Consider the following 17,741-nt stretch of genomic DNA (forward strand, 5'->3'; position numbering starts at 1 on the left):
CCTCCATTGGTTTTTCCTCCATTCTGAGCTTGGTTCTTTAGAATTCCTGAGAATACAAATATCCTTTCACTACCTCACTTTTCTGCATAAGTTAACCAGCATCAGTTTCTATTGCTGGCAAAAAAGTATCCTGCCTACCTAGTATCCCCAACATACTCTCTCATATCTTATGCCTTTACCATTGTTTTCCCCACTTTGAGAGTCCTTGTTCTCGTTTGTCCACTTACTTATCCTTCAGGTGCTGCCTCCTCTGCTCCCGTTGCAGAGAGCGGATGTCTTGCTAAGAGCAGAGCTCATTGTGCACTCTTAGCATCTATTAGCATGCTTTCTCCTCTAGCAGTAAACTTCTTGAGGTCTATGTATCCAGCACAGTGCCTGGAATACTATAGCAGTTCAAAAATAGTTGTTGAACAAATGAATGCATGGCTTTAAATTCTTTGACATTGCTCATGTTTAGTTATAAATGTCTAGATATTTTCTGTCCTACATTAACCACAACCATCAGTAGTCAAAACTCATCATCCTCCAGGGCCACGTTACCCAATAATTTCAATATATATAACATTAGAAAGTTTGCAAGTGTTTCTGTCAAATCTTATTTCTGTTTGTATCCTCTTCCAGTATACACTTTAGGTTAACGTATTGACATATTCCCATAGTAGCTATGTTTATTAATCAAAATATCAAGTTCAGAAAAACTATGTCACAATGCAGAAATGACTTCCTTTCACAGTGTCCTGTGCATTACAATTAATCCATAATCATGATACTTATACATTGCATCCATTCTCACGCCTCCTTTAACAACTAATAATAGAGGGATCTGAAGAGATTTTTTTTTTTTTTTCCGTGAGCTTCTACGATCCCAGAGTAGAGGAAAGAGCCTGTTCTGTGGGCCATTTACGGACAGGCTCTGTGTAGTTAGATGATCTTTCTCTGTCCCTCCTTACCCTCACAATGCCCTATAGAGCCACTGGCAGCAACTGTGGGTGGTTCTGAAAGCTCTCCAGGGCTGGCAGCTTCCTTTTCTCTTTTACAAATCTGATTTCTCGAACCTCTGTGACACCCCGTGCGGGCAGCTTCCTAGAGTACAAAGCTGGTCCCTGTGCCAATACATGTGAGCATGTTCTGCAAGCTACTTTAGAACAGAGCTTAAACCTCCAAGCACTGGCACGCCTAAGCTAGAAAGTTAAGAGGACTGATGGCCTTTTAAAAAAATCACAACCCAGGAGAGAGTTCCAGAGGGCCCATCCCTTAAGAGCATTCATGGGACCAAGAGTTTATTAAACATTTACTGTGGGGCCAGCACTTTGCCCTGCTTCCTGGTTTGCCCCTGAGTATGCCTGAAAAGCAAATAGAACTATGTTGTCTGGACAGAGTGAGCTGGGCTTCATTCTCAGCCTCTTCCAGTCATGGAATCTGTATTTAAACTGACCTTTGAAAGACTGACTGGGAACTTGTCATTCACAGAGCGACTCAAGAGGACTGAAAACTAGAGAAATGAAAAAGCTTTGTTAGTTTTGGCAGGACTTCAAGTAGAAATTTTGTAGTTTTATGAACAATATTCCAAAATTCTTCCAATATTATATTTTGTTGAATTGATATGGCGCCACATATAGAAAACTATAGTCACAATGTAAGTCATTTGCGTCTATCATTTTAAAATGGAATTCACCATTTGAAAATACACACACCTTCAGTTCCTGGGACTTACCTAGTCATTTCTCAACTCAACTTCTAGTCAATTGATCACAGAATCCAGGTTTTATTATTCCCATATCCAAGAATAGGATATATGTTACCTTATTGCAGCTCCGCTTTTGTAGTTATAGTGAATTAAAGGGGGAAATGTAGCTCTTTCTCTTTTTTTTTCTAAGTAAAGATTGTATGAGAGGGCAGTATTAGAAAAAGGGAAAGAATGATGGATTTTCATAAAGAAGAGGGAAAAGAGCTGATGTCTAAGAAGGAAAGAGCAGGACGGGCTGGTCCCTTCAGCTTCCCGTTGGAGCGATGTCCTACTGGTGCCTGACGAGCTTTGAGAGAGGATGAAGATCCAATGCAAATCCTACGGTCCTGTGAAATCAGCTGAGTACGGAAGCCGCAAACGTGTGTCAGTGATCAACTCAAGATGGGCCAAACGGGGGCAAAAACTACTGAGGAGGTCGTATGCACAGCAGGTAAAGTAAGAATTCTCCTCCCCCCCAGTTTGCTATGTTTTCGTTGATACTCATATGTCCATTGTCGCAACTCTGAGCCTAAATGTTGCTTTCCTTCATATTCCCAAATGTTTTTTTAAAAAACACCTGTGACCACATATAGTCACATCCAAAAAGTTTGTTTCCTTTATGTGATGAGCACCTTCAAGGCCCACTCTCCCAGCAACTCTCAGACAAGTGACGTAGGATTATTGACCGTAGGCACCATGCCACACATTACATCCCATGACTTATTTACTTATTTATTTATTTTTATGTGCTTTTTTTTGGTGAGGAAGATTGGCCCTGAGCTAACATCTGTTGCCAATCTTCCTCTTTTTCTTTTCTTCCCAAAGCCTTAGTACATAGCTGTGTATCCAAGCTGGCTGTTAGCCCTTCCAGTTCTTCTGTGCGGGACACCACCACAGCATGGCTGGATGAGCGATGGGTAGGTCCATGCCCAGGATCCAAACCAGCGAACCCAGGGCTGCCAAAGCAGAAGGTGTGGACTTAACCACTACGCCACCTGGCTGGCCCCAAGACTTATTTATTTTATAACTGGAAGTTTGTACTTTTTGACCCCCTCCACTCAAATGCTTTTGATTACAGGGCAAATTTGGAAGTCTCTTGCGTGTAGTGCTTAATCTACAGCTCTGTGCTTACCAGGCCCGTCTATGATTTCTGCATTGATGTACCCATCCTCAGTCATGATTCTTTATACATCTATTGAGGCTTGCAGTTTTATCTTTTCACCTCATAGGCTGGTGATGCCTCTGTTTAAAAGAGCTTACCCTGTTCAGGCCTCTTTAATGAACCCAACTAGCCCATACAAACATATATAGATAGGGACATTATGCCGGGTGGGGCTCATCTGCCAACTTTATTAGAGATGAGTTATCATGGCCTGAGAAGGTAGGGTCACTCGCCCAAGGTCTCAGAGCTACTGACTGGTGGAGGCAATATTTCCAATCCAAGGCTCTTTTCTACTGTAAGTTTTTCTTTAATTTACAGGAAAAGTTAATCAAGTTGTATTATGGCTTCATGTCTTCCATCTGGAGGGCCCAGCCCTTAGGTGTCACTGAAAACAATCCAAGGAGTAAGGAAAGGACACAAAGAGTTTTCAGAGAATCAGTTTCCAGATGCTTGCCTTCCAGACACGCCTTTTCCTGGTATTAATTTGCCTGAGAATGTACCTGTGGCTGAATCCCCCATTAACCTTTCACATTTCCACTTTCATAATTCACCCTCTCTCGCTTTATAAAAGAAGAGCATATTTCCCATCCATCCCGATTTTACTACACAGCACCCAGGTATAAAAGGGCAATTCAAAATATTGATATAATCCAAACACTGTTATATCAAGGCACAAGATAGCACAGTGGGGCTTCAAATCTTTCCTTTTCTTACTTGTATTTCTTTTAAGACCAACATCTGGTGTAAGCAAAAGAGTACATTTATCCGTTCTTGCAATATTCTGAATTTGAATATGTTATAAAGTGGGGGTAAGTGATAAGTTTTGCTAATGACCTCTTCAGTTCTATCCTCATTATTAATTTTTAATTATTGCAAAAGCTGCTCTCCTATGGGAGTCCTGTGAAGGCAAAGCAAAGAGAGCATCTGTAAGAAAAATTAAAAGTGATGTCTTATTTCATTTAGGTGACAAACTCATTGCAAAATTCTGTGCTTTATCTGTCTCAGAATTTGAATTTAAAAATAAGATTATTATTACAAAGATCTGTATTGACATATTTCTTTAACTGAAAAAATGAAGCAATGTCTGTTGCTAATCCTCAAACTGTTCAGAGAGACAGCAAATAAGGCAACATGTTAACAATCAGTGAATGTGAGTACAGGATATACATGGATGTTTATTGTACTATTCTAGAGATATTCTTCTGTAAATTTGAAGTTTAAAAATAAAAAGTTGGAAAAAAATATTCTGAAAAGGGGTAAGAAAGTTAAGCTCATTTGTTTCTGTTTGTATTGCATTTTAAGTTTTACTCCAGTCTTTCCTGTTTTATTTCTTTCTTTGGGGGTACGTGAAAAGCTAGCATGGTTTCAAAAGTCAGCACTATACGGAAGGCATACGGGAGGCACATCCCTCCCCGAGCCCATTCTTCCTCGAGCCCAGCGTCACTCACCGCCTGCAGGTAACCAACCGCACTGCTTTGTGGCTCATCCCTCCTGTGTTTCTTTGTAAAAAGTGAGAGGATAACATTTATTTTCTCATTTCCCATTCTTTGCCACACAAAAGGTGACATATCATAGATAGAATTTTAAGTTTGTGCTATTTTTCCCCCATTTAATGTTTCTGGAAATCATGCCGTCTCAGCATAACGTAATTGTCCTCTGTCTTCTTCTTTTTTTTTTTTTCACAGCTGCAGAGGGCTAAATTGTCTGACACAGCATAGTTTACACACCCAGTCTCCATGTATGGGAATTTTAGTTTTGTCCTATATTTTGCAATGACAAATAATGCTATATTTGAATAATCTTGTTCATAATATTTGTATTGTGGGAAGAATCTTCAAGGGAAAGTCCCAGAAATGAGACTGATGGGTCAAAAGACAAACACACATGTAGTTCTGTTACACAGTGTCACATGCCCTTCTATAAGAGTCACACTATTTTGCATCTTCACTAGCAATGTATGAGAACATTCGTATGAGAGTGTGTTGTCAAGCTTCTAAATTTTGGTCAATTATATGGGTGAAAAATGGTCTCAGTGTAGCTTTCGTTTGCATTCCTGTTACTGAGTGAGGTTAAACAACTTTTCATACGTTTAAGGATAATTTATATTTTTTATGAGATACAAAAACATATTTTGTGTCTTCTATTCGTGTCTTTTGCCTATTTTTTACTACTAGGTTTTGACCTTTTTCCTCTGAGTTTTTAAGAGTTACTTAAAGATTAGGAATATCGACCCTTTATCTGTGACATATGTTGTAAACAATTACTTCGATTTTACCGTTCATTTTTTTTTTCCAGTTCACTTATGGAGTTTTTGCCTTGAGAACATCTTTTTATGTAGTCAAATTTATTAATCGTTTTTCTCATTGCATATGGATTTTAAATCATGGTTATAAAGTCTTTCCCTACACACAAAGATTTTGGAAGAATTCACTCATTTTTTTGGTACTTGTAAATTTTCTTTCCTCCTTTATTTAGTTTTCTTTCTTTCTGTCTCTCTTTCTTTCTTTCTGTCTCTTAAATCTCTGATCTCTCTGATGTTTTTTTCTGTGTGAAGAGTGAGGTATTGATCTGACTATATATTTTTTTAAATGGCTTTCCTCCTTCCCCAGCATTTTATTTAAAAGTCCATCTTTTCTCTGGTGATTGGAGACATCACTTTAATTATACACTAAATTTACATATGTATTTAGGTCTATTTCTGGACTTTCTATTCGACTTCACCTAACTATCTACCTATTCATATGCTAGTAACACACTGTACTAATTATAAAGGTTTCTAGTATATTTTAGTAGCTGGGGAAGAAGGTTAGTCCCCTCTCACAGCTTTTCTTTTTCAGTATTCTGCTGGCTATTCTGGCTGTTGTTGGTTTTCTTCATGGGCACGTTAGGAAACATTTATCTAGCTCCATAAATTTTTTTTTTTTTTTTTTGGTATTTTACTGAGGTTGTACTAAATTTACCAATTAACATAGAGAGAATTGACATTTTATGATTGAGTTTTCTTACTCAAAAATAGTGGCTATCTTTTCATGTGTTCAAGACTACTTCTGTGTTCTCCTCACAGAGATTTTGCTGGTTTCCTAAGTTTATTTCTAAGTGTTTTGTCTTCTTTTGCTACATAAATGGAGTTTTCCATATCATTGCATCATTTAGCTGGATATTTTTTGTGTATATAAAAGTTATTTATTTCTGTATATTAATTTTGTATTCTGACACATTACTGAATTCTTTTACTGTTTGAGCCCATGGACATTCTTTTGAAAATTTCTTACTACACATTTTCTTACAGAAGACAGCCTTTCTTAACAGAAGATCCCTTACTTTGGTCAAGAGTATATGATGCCATTATTTTAGAGTCGAAGGAAAGTAATCTATAAAAATATTGAACTTTCAAGATCTATTTGTTTCAAGAAGAAGTCAGTACACTTCATGATTTTAATTCTTACTACAAACAGTGGTAATGAAGACAGTGTGGTACTAGCACAAGGACAGACATATATAGCAAAGGAATAGAATTGACAGTCCAGAAATAAACCCATACGTCTATGGTCAACTTATTTTCAACAAGGGTGTGGAGACCATTAAATAGAGAAAGAATAGTCTTCACTAATGTGTTGGGACAACTGGATAGCCTTATGCAAAAGAATGAAGTTATACCATCACCTCACACCATAACAAAAATTAACTCAAGATAGGTCAAAGACCTAAATGCAAGAGCAAAGCTGATACAACTCTTAGAAGAAAACACAGGGTTAAGTCTTCATGGCATAGGGTTTGACAAAAGATTCTCAAACATAACACCAAAGGATGAGCAACAAAAAAAAGTTTAATACATTGGACTTCATCAGAATTAAAAACTTTTGTCCTTCAAAGAGAGCCATCTAGAAAGTAAAAAGACAACCCACAGAATGGGGGAAAATATTTGCACATCATATATGTGACAAGGGACTTATATCTAGATTATATCAAGAACTCTTACAATTCAATAATAAAGACAAATAAGCCAATTTTTTAAATGGACAAAGGATAAGAATAGACAGTTCTCCAAAGAATATATCCATATGTCCAACAAGTACATGAAAAGATCAACATCATTAATCATCAGGGACATAAAAATGAAAACCATAGTGAGATACCACTTCCCACCCACTAAGATGTCTAGAATCAAAAAGTTAGATAATTACAAGTATTGGCAAGGATGTGGAAAGATCAGAACCCTCATCCACTACTGGTGGGAATGTAAAATGGTACAGCCACTTTGGAAAACAGTCTGGCAGTTTCTCACACAATTAAATATGGAGTTACCATATGACCCAGCAATTCCACTCCTAGGTATACATCCAGGAGAAATCAAAATATATGTCCAGCAGAAACTTGCACATAAATGTTTGGAGCAGAATTATTCATAATTGCAAAAAGATGGAAGCAACCCAAATGTCCATCAATGGACAAATGAAAAAATGAAATATGGTATATCCATACAATGGAATATTATTGGCAATAAAAAGGAATCAAATACTGATACATGTGACAACACAGATGAACCTTGAAAACATTAAGCTAAGTGAAAGAAGTCAGTCACAAAAAACCACACACTAAATGATTATATTCATACAAAACTCCAGAATAGGGAAACTATAGAGCTGGAAGGTAGATTAGCAGTCTCTTAGGGTTAGAGGGTTGGGATGAGTGATTGCTAAAGGTATGGGATTTCTTTTTGAGGTGATGAAAATGTCCTAAAATTGATTGTGATGAGGGTTGCACATATCTATGGATATACCAAAGCCATTGACTAGTCCAATTTAAGTAGTTAAACTGTATGGTATGTAAATTATATTCAATGAAGCTGTTTTTATAAGAAGAAGGAAAAGATAGAAGAGGAGGTCAGCAGAGCTTCTCTGAAATGTCCTTAAACCTTGAAAATTTACCGGAAGTGCCGGAAGCCCATATCATTGAATTGACAGTAACTATAAAACTCTTTGATAATGTACTACCTATTTTCAAAAAATTTGGAAATTGTTTACATTAAACTATATAGAAATAAATTTAAGAAAATAAAGATAGGGAGTCAGGATTAAGAAATAGTGGAATGAGCATATAGAAGCCAGAGCCAGAAAGGAAATTATGACCGTTGCATAATTCTGACTTTCAGAAAGAAGAAAGTTTATCAGTTGCTTGATTGGGGCGGGGCCGGGGGACACAAAATCTTTTTTTCTGTCACTAACATCTTAAAAGTTTAAAAGAAATCTTATAGAAAGAGCTATTAAAGAATTTAACATAAACATTGCCTAATGTACACATTTTAGGATTATAGTTAAAATTACAATTCCTAAAATTTACTTAAATTGGAAATATACAGTATCTTGTTTACATGTAGTATATTAGATTTCAGAAGATTTGATGACACTATGGAAAAAATTGGTGAGAATCACTAAATTTACAAATGAACAAAATCAAAATATAGGAGGTCTTTACTCTTTAAATAGACTGTGGCCTCAAAGCTGTGCTTATTTATGGAAAAAAAGCCATTCTTAATCAAATATTTTAGATAGAAAAATTAGTTGAGCACAAAAATTGTGCACACAAATATACAAAGTCTTTGTATTCTTTTGAATAATAGTAACTACGGTTATTGATAACTTGCTAGCTTCTAGGCACTGTGTTAGTACTTTAAAACATTATCTTATTTAAGCTTTACCAGCAACCTATGCAGTTGGTATTTGCAACCACTAGTTTATAAAAAAGGAAACTAAATCTAAGAGACATTGCGAACCTTGTCAATGGCCCACCATCAAGACCAGTTTATGGTGGAGCTCGTCCCTCTGGGAGGTGAGTCACAGCAGGAATGCTAATAATTAATACCTACCAACAGGGTCTCTGTGCATGATGTGAATGAGGTAACTAACAATATAAAATTATATATACAAAAGAGGGACACTTTTACCGCCATATTTATCTTAAATTGTTTTAATTTGTCATTTATCTTCTAATCGATTTGGCTGATGTTTTTTCACCTTTCTCTTTTGTCAGAAGCAAACTCAGTGTTATATAAAAATATAACCACATTTCCCAAAAGGCAAGGTGGTCAGAGAAAGCCAGTGATGATGATATGATACTGGACATTAAATATAGCCTTAAGCCAGACTTAAGTTTCAGGTGGAGTCACTTGTCTGCTGAGAGAAATGTCATCATTGCCGATAAGGATTTTAAGTCTCTAGTCTCAGAGTCCAGGAACTTGAGTGATAGTTCCAAATGGCCAATTAACATTTGAGATCAGAAAGAGCTCCGTCTGAATTCTACAGTCACGGCACTGAGTCTCAGAGCGAGATGGATTGATTGGTTGTACATTTGTACACTTGGCAGCTTTTGCAATGATGATTTAGGATAATCAACTTTCACTTCTTCCTTTCCTCTGAGATTTATGGAGAATATTTTTATTTTTGGAGAGTTTTCTTACTTCTAGAGAAATCATGCTTAGCTTTAGTGGCACTCTAACTTCAGGGCTGACTCAGAAAAGCATACCAAAGAGCTCCATATTTTTCCGTAATAATGCATATTTGAAGTATTACAATAACAAAAATGTAGAATAAATTTCCTCTAAAGTATTCATAACCAGTTCTAAACTAAAGTAAAAGCTGAATATAGAATTTACAAATTATCTAGATTCTGTATCTCTTCTCCTGTTGTTTTTACATGCCTGTTGGCCAGTTATTAAAAGCTGCATAGAGAATGAGGAAATAGGGAAAGAACTTTGGATATGATTTTTAAAAAGAAAAGAACATGAAATTAACGTGATTGCCTTCCAGTTATTTATGGATTAAATTTTTCATGTTTGTTCCCTGTACCCTGTTAACCTCTGATTAAGAAGTTTTGAGAGATTTCTTCTTTGAGTATATATCTAAATTTGAGTTCTAAAATTTAAATAAAATCATGTAAAGATGGATTCAGTGGGCACACGCTTTCCCTTTAAGAAATAAAAATGTAAATGACTGCAGAAAAAATACAGATAAAATCATTGGAATGATGCAGAGTTCTCTTTTTTATTTTTGGTGATAAATTGATCGGTAATCTGGTTTGTCACAAAGGAGATTTCAATTGGTGGATCAGTTAAAGTAAATTTGGAATTTTCACCCCACTGCTGACTCCTAGTGTCTGGGCCTTGGACCTTTTCCCTTCCTTTGAGTGTCTGCCTCAATTTCAGGCTAATGCATTGCCACAACCCCTAAGTAGTGCAGTTGTCTATGGCTTTCAAATTTTGCCCAGGTCAGATTCTCTCAGCTCAGCTATGTGTCCTCTCCAGTGACCTTCATCCAGCCTAGCCCTGGCATTTACATAAGAACAGGATATTAAAACATTCCCTGTGCATATTTGAAGCGAATACTCATTGCTCAGTTATTTCAGAAACTTTTTAGAGCAACGGCTCCATCTTTAAAGTGTCTGCGGACAGGTGTCGTGGGTGGACCATCTAAGAGTGGCAGAAGCCATCAAAGCATTAGTTGCAAAGTCAAAGCACTTTAATGATGTCATTCACGGAAATCAGTCCTAAAGTTTGTATGTCATCTGGTCCAACTCTCTCTCTAATTCAAGAATTCCTTCTCTACCATTCATGGAAATAGGGAAGAGAGGGAAAGAGCATGGTATTTGTGGAATCAGCAAGCCTGGGCCTGAGTCCTGCCTTTAGCCCATTCAACTTTTATGTTACCTTTGGTCTTAGGTAAAATACAAACCATCTCAACCTCAGTTGCACATGTAAGTGCTGGGGTACATAGTAAATGTTTAATAAAATAATCTTGAATGAATGAATGTGATAGTAGCATCAATCTCTCAGAGTTATACTTCCAGTTTTCCAAATAATTCTCCTCGTCTCCACTGTGCTTTTGGACACTCTGTACTCCCTGTTTGGGATTAGCTTTGCTTTCTTTCTCATTATTTCACCTGGTTCACTTGTACCTGTCCTGAGAAATCTCTCCTGATAAGAGCCATCTATCCGAGCCGCCTGCAGTTTAAGGTACCACTTTTAAGCAGCCCATGCTTATGTCCATCGCTGAACTCATCATGTGGTAGAATCGTGTCTCCATCTATGTCCGCCCACTAGACTGTGAGTTCCACAGGACAGGGACTATGCTTATTCTTCTAGTTATATACTTTCCTCAAGTACAGAAGGTCAAATGAATTAAATTCCTCAGGTCAGGGAAACGAAATGGAGACTAAAATGACAGTAGAAAAGATCGATGAAACTAAGATCTGGTTTTTTGAAAAGATAAAACAGACAAACTTTTAGTGGGACAAACCAAGAAAAAAAGAGAGAGGATTTAAATAACTAGAATCAGAAATGAATGCGAAGACATTATAAATGATACCACAGAAATCCAAAGGATCATATGAACAATTATATGCCAAAAAATTGGACAACCTAGAAGAAATGGATAAATCCCTAGAAACACACACATGATTCAAGAATGAATCATGAAGAAACAGAAAATCTGAACAGATCAATTACTAGTAAGAAGATTTAATCAGTAATCAAAAATCTCCCATCAAAGAAAAATCCAGAACCAGATGGTTTCGCTGGTAAATTCTACCAAACTTTTGAGGAAGAATTAACACAATCATTCTCAAAACCTTCCAACAAATTGAAGAGGAAGGAAGACTCTCAAACTCATTTCACAAGGCCAGCATTACCCTGATGCCAAAGCATGATAAAGATACTACAAGAAGTTACAGACTAATAACCTTGATGAATATAGATACAGAAATTCTCAACAAAATACTAGCAAAACTAATTCAATAGCACACTAAAAATATTATACACCATGATCAAGTGGGATTTATCTTTTGGATGCAAAGGTGATTCAACGTATGCAAACCAATGTGTGATACACCACATTAATAGAAGAAAAGGTAAAAATCTTATGATACTCTCAATAGATGCAGAAAAATCATTTGATGAGATTCAACATCCTTTCATCATAAAAACTCTCAAAAAAAATGAGTACAGAAGGAACATACCTAAATATAAGAAAGGCCATATATGACAAACCCACAGCTAACAACACACTAGTGGTGAAAGGTTAAAAGCTTTCCTACTAAGATCAGGAAAAATAGAAGCTTGTTCCTTCCCACCACTCCTATTCAACATAGTACTGGAAGTCCTCGCCAGAGCAATTAGGCAAGAAAAAGAAATAAAAGGCATACAAATCAGAAAGGAAGAAGTAAAATTGTCTCTCTTTGCAGATGATATAATCTCATACGTATAGAAAATTCCCAACTCCACCAAAAATCTATTAAAACTAATAAACAAATTCAGTAAAGTTTCAGGATATAAAGCAACACATACAAAAATCAGTTGCCCTTTTATACGTTAACAACTAAACCGTCTGAAAAAGAAATAAAGAAAACAATCCCCTTTATGACAGCATCAAAAATAATAAAATAGGAATTAAACAAAGAGATGAAATATCTGTACACTGAAAATTACAAGACGTTAATGAAAGAAATTGCAGAACACACAAATAAATGGAAAGATATACTGTGTCCCTTGGTTGGAAGAATTCATATTGTTAAAACATCCATTATACCCAAAACCATCTACAGATTTGATGGAATCCCTATCAAAATTCCAATGGCAATTTTATAGTAATAGGAGAAAAAACCCTAAAATTCATACCGAATCACAAAGTACACTGAATAGCCTAAGAATCCTGAGAAAGAAGAACAAGCTGTAAGCATCACACTTTCTGATTGCAAACCTTATTAGAAAACTACAGTAATCAAAGCAATATGGTACTGGCATCAAAAACAGACACATGGATCAATGGAACAGAACCAAGAGCCCAGAAATAATTCACACAAATACAGTCAACTAGTATTTGGTGAGGTAGCTGGGAATACTCAATGAGGAAAGGACAGTCTCTTCAACAAATAGTGCAGGGAAAACAAGATACTCACATACAAAAGAGTTAATATGGACCCCTATCATACACTCACAAAAATTAACTTGTAATGGATTACTTAAATGAAAGACCTGAAACCATGAAACTCCTAGAAGAACACACAGGGAAAAACTCCTTGCCATTGGTCTTGGAAATGATCTTTTGGATATAACACCAAAGTGCAAGCAATGAAAGAAAAAATAAACAAGTAGGACAACATCAAGCTAAAAACTTCTGCACAGCAAAAGAAACAATAGACAAAATGAAAAGGCAGCCTTCAAATGGGAGAAGATATTTGCAGACCGTATGTCTTATTATGAGTTAATATCCAAAATAAATAAGGAATTCATACATCTCAATGCAAAAAAAACCCTAAATAATCTGATTATAAAATGGACAGACCATTTAGACATTTTTCCAAAGAAGACATGCAAATGGCCAACAGGTGCATGAAAAGATGCTCAACTTCACTAACATTAGGGAAATGCAAATCAAAACTACAATAAGATATCACTGCACACCCTTTAGGATGTCTACTATCAAAAAGACAAGTGATAACAAATCCTGGAGAGGATGTGGAGAAAAGGGAACCCTTGTGCACTGTTGGTGGGAATGTAAATTGGTGCAGCCATTATAGAAAACAGTATAGTAGTTCTTAAAAAATAAAAATAGAAATATCATATGATCCAGCAATCCCACTTATGGGTATACATCCAAAAGAAATTAAATCACTATCTCAAAGAGATATCTTCACCCCCTTGTTCATTGCAGCAATATTTACAATAGCCAAAACATGAAACAACCTAAGTCGTGAATGGATAAAGAAGATGCAGTACATATATACAATGGAATGTTATTCAGCCAGAAAAAAGAAGGAAATCCTGCCATTTGCAACAACATGGATAGACCTTGAGGGCATTAAGCTAAGAAAAATAAGTTAGAGAAAACCAAATACCATATGATTTCACTCTTATGTGGAAGATAAAAACAATAACAACAACAATTAACAAACATATAGACACAGAGGATGGATTGGTGGTTACAGAGGGGAGAGTGGTAAAATGGCACATGTGTACAGTGATGGGTGGCAATTAGACTCTGAACGGTGAACATGATGTAGTCTACACAGAAACTGACATATAACAATGTACACCTGAAATTTATATAATGATATGAACCAACACTACCGCAATAAAAAATTAAAGAAAAGAAATTAACCATGAATAACCATTAAAAAAAGATATTTGCAAATCAAGCTTCCAGGACCCAACCCTACTTCAAGTTCTACAAGGTGCTCAGCCTCATTGCAAGGCTACAGAGCCACAAAGATATGACCCACATCAACCTGAGCGGGTGTCCATCTGGGAAGGAGACCCCACTATCACATCATCCCAGTCCAAGCTCTTGCCACTGGAGACAACTTCACCTCTGCCTCCCAACCAACTGCCAGGAGTCCCAACCACACCAGAGCTGGGAAAGCCTTGCCACCCACAGAAGACCCAGACTCTTGTGACTAATTATACTGTTGAGTCCTGTTTTAAAAGGTGGGACCCATCAGACTGGAGTGACTTTCCAGATATTGCAGTTTGCTTGCCACATGCCCCAACTCTGCTTTGTGATACCCGTAAAACTCTAAGTTCTTCCCCCGTGATAGTAATTCAATCTGATACCACGTTAAGCCCCTACGGGACCAAGTCTAAGGTCTCCACAATGCTTCCAAGACTCGGGCTGCAGCTAAAACTATCCACCTCTCCTGCCTAAAGGGTAACTTTACCGAAGTAGCCACACTGTGCACTCTCTGAGCTATAACAGGAGAATTCTGCTGGCCTTCCAATACTCACACCATCCATCCCCTTTCCTCCTCTTCCCCTCCTCATTTTTCAGCATCCTCACGTCCCCCTCGGTCTCTCCTGTCCTAAGAGTGCCTACCCTTCAGGCACTCCAAAAGACTACAAGGCAAGTAAAACGCAAATCCATTGCGCCAACCCCTTGAGTATCTGCACAGACATCCAACATGCACCTGCTGACTGAAGCGGCCTCTCATGCACTGACTATCCACAGGTGTTTGTGATGTTATCAGTGCTTCCTGTTGTAAGCGGGTTAACACCACCAACCAAGTGGCCATTCTAACCGAAAGTCTGCACCATCAAATCATCATCATCAAAAACATAACTTGCGCCTTTAGCAGACTCTATAATTCAACCAAAATATAACTGGAGGCTCTGTCATGACTGATTTATTCTCTTGGTTAACACCAAACAAATGGGAAACCTGGCTCCAAGCCAGCCTTCAGGACTCTTTATGCTTTTTCATGCTTTTGCTTAGTTTCTTCCTTTTTATGGTCATAACAAAATATTTTCCGTGCTGTTTAAGGCAACTTATGGCCTACTTTCTAGAGGTCTCCTCTGCTATTCAAGCCACTCAAATATCCCAAAAGTGATGTTGAGACATTAAGGGGTCCACTGATATGCATATACAGATACAGATATGTATACATGTCAGTGGACCCCTTAATGTCTTGACTATAAAACTATATATATACACTTTATTTATATTTATTTATTTATTTATTTTTAAGATTGGCACCTGAGCTAACAACTGTGGCCAATCTTTTTTTTTTCTGCTTTATCTCCCCAAATCCCCCCTCGTACATAGTTGTATATCTTAGTTGCAGGTCCTTCTGGTTGTAGTATGTGGGACTCTGCCTCAATGTGGCCTGATGGGCGGTGCCATGTCCGCGCCAAGATCTGAACCAGTGAAACCCTGGGCTGCCGCAGCGGAGCACGCAAACTTAACCACTCGGCCACGGGGCCAGCCCCTATTTATATTTTTATAAATATATATATATAATGTCTTGACTAAAAAAACTATATATATATATATAATTTAAATTTGTTTAAATTTACCATGCTGTCTTGACTTAGTTTTGAGGCCCTGGCTAGAGGCTGGCCAGTTCCCCTTCTTGAGGAGCTGATTAAGTTCACACCTCAACCACTTTCTTAATCAGGCTCACACACTCTGGGGCCGCTATTTACCCATCCTAATCTCCACCAGGCCAGGCACCAGACAAGTAGGGGCAACCCCATGCCCCAGGGCCCGCCAAAATTATTAAAATTAGCCAATCCACGGGGAGCTGGGGAAACCTAGCCAGGCCCAGCCTGCCTGCCGTCCCTCGGTTGCCCCCACAGCTCCGGCTCCTTGTTACCTGTGCTCAGGTGTAACCCCTGCGGGCCCCGCGTGGCAGCCTTCTCGCATTTGGAGTGGTAAGTAGCAAAAAGTTCTGCCTTTCCACCACGAAAGGGATCTTTGAATCTTATAAAACCTAGTTCTACCTAGGTCTTAATTACTATTCAATGTATTAAAGCTGCAAAGCTTAAAAACTAGTTTTCCCAAAGCTTTTTATATTTAACAAACAAATCTTTGTAAATCTGAAAATTTAGGTAAAAAATAGAAATTATTATTTACACTTATTACTTTACGAATATTCAATTCAATGTTAATTCCCCTAAACAATTAGTGGAATCGATAGTCTGGATTAGTTAAGTTCCTTTAAATATTTTAAACTATATCAGTTATAAATTTAGTCTATCTGAATCTCTCAGACGTTTCAAATGCCTGACCTGTTAATCTTTTACACACTTGTCAAGTTAAAAAGAAGGGGGCTGTTGGGGCTGGCCCCGTAGCCGAGTGGTTAAGTTCACACGCTCCGCTTCTGCAGCCCAGGTTCCCCCCGTTTGGATCCTGGGCGCAGACATAGCCTGCTCATCAGGCCATGCTGAGGCATTGTCCCACACGGCACAACCAGAAGGACCTACAACTAGAATATGCAACTATGTACTGGGGGTCTTTGGGGAGAAGGAAAAAAAAAAGATTGGCAACAGATGTTAGCTCAGGTGCCAATCTTTAAAAAAAAAAAGTTCCTTTAAAAAAAGACCACAGGAGCTTTTCTAATAATTAAAGCAACGCAGGTAAAAGTAATCAATCAAATGTATGCATTAATAAATTACATTCTCTTAAACATTCAGAAGCTGAGTGCAAACTTAAGAAAATTCTCTCATACCTTTAAAATTAAATGGTTCATATATCTAATTTTATAAAATGTCAGGTTCTATTGTGTTTCAAGCATCTTAAAAATAATATTTTATAGATTATTCTAATGATTAAGTAATTAACTCCTAAATTCAATACAAATGTGTTAATACTGTGGGTTTGATTAACTTCAACAGTCCTATAGTTACTTCTCTCTTCTCCTAGTATTGCAAAGTCACTTACTAAAATAAAGAGAAGAGACTTAAGATCTCCCTGGGCTGAGGATACTGTATCAGAGGATCAGGATCAAAGCTGAAGAGTCAATTCAAGAATTTGAGAGAGGAGCAGGGACCTAGTTCGGTCCTACACATGGAGGGGGTGACTCCACGTGAGCCAAAGGTCAACATGTGGGGTGTCTCCTTGAGGCAACAGAACTTTTTCAGCTCACACCATTTCATGCAACCTGGTACATTGTGTGTATCTTCGCCCAATTTCAAAGTGGATCTCTTTTACAACTTTTAATTGTCTGATTTGGTAGTTGATATTCCCACTACAGGCTAACATTCTTCATCGCTTGACTAAATTTAGCTCGTCTCTTCATTGCATAATTGCGGTCAGCATGCTCTTTATAGTTGACATATCTGGTTCATTATTGACAATCCTATGGTCACTTTATTGACGATTCCCTACATGGTTAATAACCCCAACTATTTGATACTTATTTTAGAACATACCCAGATTTGCATCAAGCTCACGATCTATAGCTGACCTACATCCACCGTTCTATTTTTGAAATTTGGGCTAGCATGTGCCAGGATACAATCATCCTGCATGTCTCCACTGGACCTCAGCGTTCCTGGCTGCAGGTCATCCATCTTATCTGAACGTTCCC

General features: G+C 37.5%; 1 protein-coding gene across 2 annotated transcripts in view; it reads left to right on the plus strand.

Moving 5' to 3' along the window:
- CA1 (carbonic anhydrase 1) overlaps nt 1-17,741 on the plus strand; it is a 104,612-nt gene that overhangs the window by 51,178 nt on the left and 35,693 nt on the right. Inside the window, 1 exon segment of one of the 2 annotated variants that reach the window (NM_001434663.1) lies at nt 15,935-16,083. The exons of the other annotated variant lie outside the window; for it this stretch is intronic. The gene's annotated coding sequence lies outside the window, so the exon portion shown is untranslated. 2 annotated transcript variants of the gene reach the window in all.

Source organism: Equus caballus, chromosome 9, assembly GCF_041296265.1.
Source record: "Equus caballus isolate H_3958 breed thoroughbred chromosome 9, TB-T2T, whole genome shotgun sequence".
NCBI classification, from domain to species: Eukaryota; Metazoa; Chordata; class Mammalia; order Perissodactyla; family Equidae; genus Equus; species Equus caballus.